Source organism: Theobroma cacao, chromosome 4 (assembly GCF_053813885.1).
Source record: "Theobroma cacao isolate CCN51 chromosome 4, ASM5381388v1, whole genome shotgun sequence".
NCBI classification, from domain to species: domain Eukaryota; kingdom Viridiplantae; phylum Streptophyta; class Magnoliopsida; order Malvales; family Malvaceae; genus Theobroma; species Theobroma cacao.
The window spans coordinates 7312078-7315865 of NC_142642.1; the positions used below are offsets into that span (position 1 = coordinate 7312078).

At 35.2% G+C, this 3788-nt stretch overlaps 1 non-coding gene across 1 annotated transcript; it reads right to left on the reverse strand.

Annotated features, from left to right (window-relative positions):
• Window positions 1-952: 952 nt before the first annotated feature.
• Window positions 953-1059, reverse strand: LOC148763106 (small nucleolar RNA R71). The gene has a single exon (XR_016026124.1). It is a non-coding gene; the product is annotated as a small nucleolar RNA R71 (small nucleolar RNA).
• Window positions 1060-3788: the final 2729 nt, after the last annotated feature.

Here is a 3788-nt window from a genome sequence, read left to right on the forward strand (position 1 = left end):
CTAGGTTAGTAACCAACCTATGGATATAAGTATAAAAAGGGAGATTAAATTCAAATGAAAGGTAAAGTAATTCCACAATCCTAGTTTTACTTCACTATTTCTTTAGACATTTTTAGAATTAATTCATTAGCTTAGCTTTGTTACTTTAATTTCATTTTTAATTAATTTCAAATTAGATTTACTTGGATAAGATTAAGGTGCTAAATTTTAGTAATTAGCAAGAATTTAGATACAATTCCCTATGTAGATGATATCTTACTTACTACTGTATTACTTGTGTGACATGTCTGCTTGCGTGTGTGTAAAACTAGTAACAAGTTTTTGGCACTGTTGTCGGGGAGTTGTTTTTCTATTCTTTTGCTAATATTAATATCAAACAAACTTGTCTTAATTCAAGCCTTGTTTTCGTTACTTTCAGGTACTTTTTGGCTAGTTTATGAGAAGAGCAAGGAGCTTGGAAATTGTCCTTTGTGATCCAAAAATTTAGAAGACTTTTCAAAAATTACGTACACAAAACTCTCAAGACTCTAATCGATCGGATATAATGGCTAAAAATCAAGGTGAGTAGCAAATTCAAGGACATGTAGTGGATAACCGATCATTGAGGGATTATGTTGTTCCATAAGTTCAAGGACTTCATTTAAGCATTCAGAGGCTAGCAATTCAATCTAACAAGTTTAAGATTAAGTCGACCATCATTCAAATGATCCAAATCTGTTCAGGCCTCCTAAATGACGACCCCCATGTGTATATTTCTAATTTTCTAGATATTTGTGACACTTTCAAGTACAATGGGGTCACTAATGATGCCATTTGATTGAGGCTATTTCCTTTCTCATTGTGGGATAAGGCCTAAGTTTGGTTAAATTCTTTTCCCATCGGCTCCATCACTACTTGGGACAACCTTGCAAAAAAGTTTCAAGCCAAGTTCTTCCCTCTTACAAAGGCTGCAAAAATGAGGAACAATATTACTTCTTTCATGCAGTTGGATTTTGAGTGTTTATACAAAGCATGGGAAAGGTATAAAGACTTGCTTCGGAGATGCCCATATCATGGTCTACCCAAATGGTTGCAAGTGCAAACATTTTATAATGGGTTGTTGAATCCCATTCAGACTACCATTGATGCCATAGTTGGTAGCGCTCCCATGGCTAAGTCAATTGATGATACTTATGATCTACTGGAGAATATGGCCTCCAACGATTATCAATGTCATTCTGAAAGGGCTTTGCCAAGGAGGGTAGCAGGTGCTCATGAGCTAGATGCCATTAATGCTTTGACTACTCAAGTAGCTGCTCTTACTAAGAAAATTGATTCTTTTGGAGTCCATTCAGTTAAAGTCCCTTTATTTCTTATGATTGTTGTGCTGAGGGGTATTTAAGCAATCAATGTAATTTGAGTATGGAGTTAGTGCAATATGTGGGGAGTAGGGGGCAAAATAATCCATACTTAAACACATATAATCCTGGGTGGCAGTGTAACACCCCGTAACCTCGTATAGAAGCCAACAATACCTTATCAATGAGACGAAGGGTCAAATGACGTAAATCTAAGTGCCAAAGAGCGGTGATGGGTGAAAGGAATATTTTGGAATAAAATATAATTAAATAATAATATTTTTATTGAAGATGAATTAGCGAGTTAAAAGGCGATTTGGAAGTGAATCGGGAGAAAGTGAGACATTTTGGGTCCTAAGGTGACAAGTGAAGAATTTTGGAATAAAATAATATTTTAGTAGTAAAATAATATTAAAATATTATTACTTTATCTATTGTTGAAATTAGTCATGAAGGAGGACTATATGACTAATCTAAGTGGAGGAGAAGAAGTAAGAAGGAAATTAGAAGAAAAATGATGTAAGTGGGGCCCGCGTGCCTTTATTTAATAAAGCAAGAGCGGGTAAGTATATATTTCAATATTTTGGTGATGCCTTGATGGGGTGCAAATTTTATATTTTAGTTTTGCGAGTGTAAAGGGAGGAAAATAGAAGGAAATTGGAATTAAAGAAATGTTGGGAAGACTAAATTGTAAAGGATGAAAAGTTGGAAGGGCAATGGTAACTAAGAAAAAGTTTGAGAACTTATGTGCAATTTCAACATTTGAAGTTAAAAAGGAAATTAACTAATCAAGGAAAGTTAGATTATGAGGGATAATGAGATGTGCATGTGAATTCACTATTACATGCAGATTATAGCATGCAAAAAGGAGGGAGTTAGTGGGGAACATGTGAGACCCCCACCATGTGAAGTAAAAGGAAGAATAAGACTAAGTTTATTTACATATAATGAAATTGGTGCATTAGGTGGCCAAATGAGGAAAGAAAAATGTGGGATGCATGTGACTTGAATGGTTTGATGGGTGACTAAATAAAATGTAAGATAAAGGTTATGCATGAAATGTGATTGGAGAAATAAGGTGGTGCATGAAAGGAAATGCATGTGAAATGAAATGCAAATGAAATAAACCAAAAAGAATACCATGTGAATCAATGTATGGGCAAGTTAATTTAACCAAAGGATAAAGAAATGGATAAGGAAACCTTGCATGCACAAGCCACCAATGGAAAGTGGCGTTAATAACAAAGTAAGGAATTGAATGGCATGACATGTAAAGAGAAAAAAAACTAGAAAAAGGAAGTGTCCTTGACCAATCCGCCCATAACAAAGTGAAAAGAGAAGGGAAGGAAAGAAGGAAGAAGAAAAGAGAGCAAGAAAGAAAAGAGAAAGAAGAAAAAGAGAAAGGAAGAAAACAAGAAAGGGAGAAAAAGAGAAAGGGAGGTTTGGCTTTGGAGGAACTAGAGAAAAACTAAGAGGTTTTCCTCCCACACACCACTTTTGGAGCATAAAGAAGACATTGGTGATTCGATTTAGTTATTCTAAGGTAAGGAAGGCAAAGACTATCATTTTTGTTTGAATGTGTCACGACCCAAATTCAAAGCCATGACCGATGCATGGGCCCAATGGACGTAGCCCACTAAGCCCAAGCAAGCCTCTTTACATAATCCCGTTCACCATCCCTTCAATTTTTCATCACTATTACTAGACCAACATTTGTAATTTGCAACTAGACGTATTTTCATAATACAACATCGATACCAAAAATTTACATTTGTAGGGTCTCAAAATAAGGTTATTCATAGCCATCTCATAATGGCACAATCATTCCAAACTATACATGCATCGTTGGCAAGTGATACCTAGCAATTTACATTTAACGTACATGTACTCAGATAAAAGACTTCTGACGACTTGCGAAATGACTTTGGTGAAGGTACTGCTATCGAATGCCATGATACCTACCAAGAGTGAATGCAAGTGGACGACTTAGTCTCGGTCCCAACTATCTACAGATCTAAAAACATGCAATTTAAAAGAGTGAGTATAAAATTAGTGAGTGAACATAAGAAGGGAACAAGCAACAATAAGGAATGTTTTAGAAAACATGATTCATTTATGATAAAACCATGCAATTTAGTCTAATTTTTGGTTAAAACCCCTCATTCCAAACTTTGAATGTTTAATTCCTTAATGTTACAAGATCCATGATAAACTATGAAGTTGAATAGAATGAAAATTTTAGCAATGACCAAGCAAGACAAGCAAACAAAGGATTTTCTCACTACAGGGAAGAGGTAGTCCAAGTTTGCATATGCTTCGGTTTTTCAAGCATAACTCCCACTACAAATGTCCAATTGACATGATTTTTGGTCATTAGAAAGCTAAGAGACTGGGCTACAACTTTGATGTTTACCACTTTGCCCAGTTTTGATTAAAACTGCTCAAAATCAT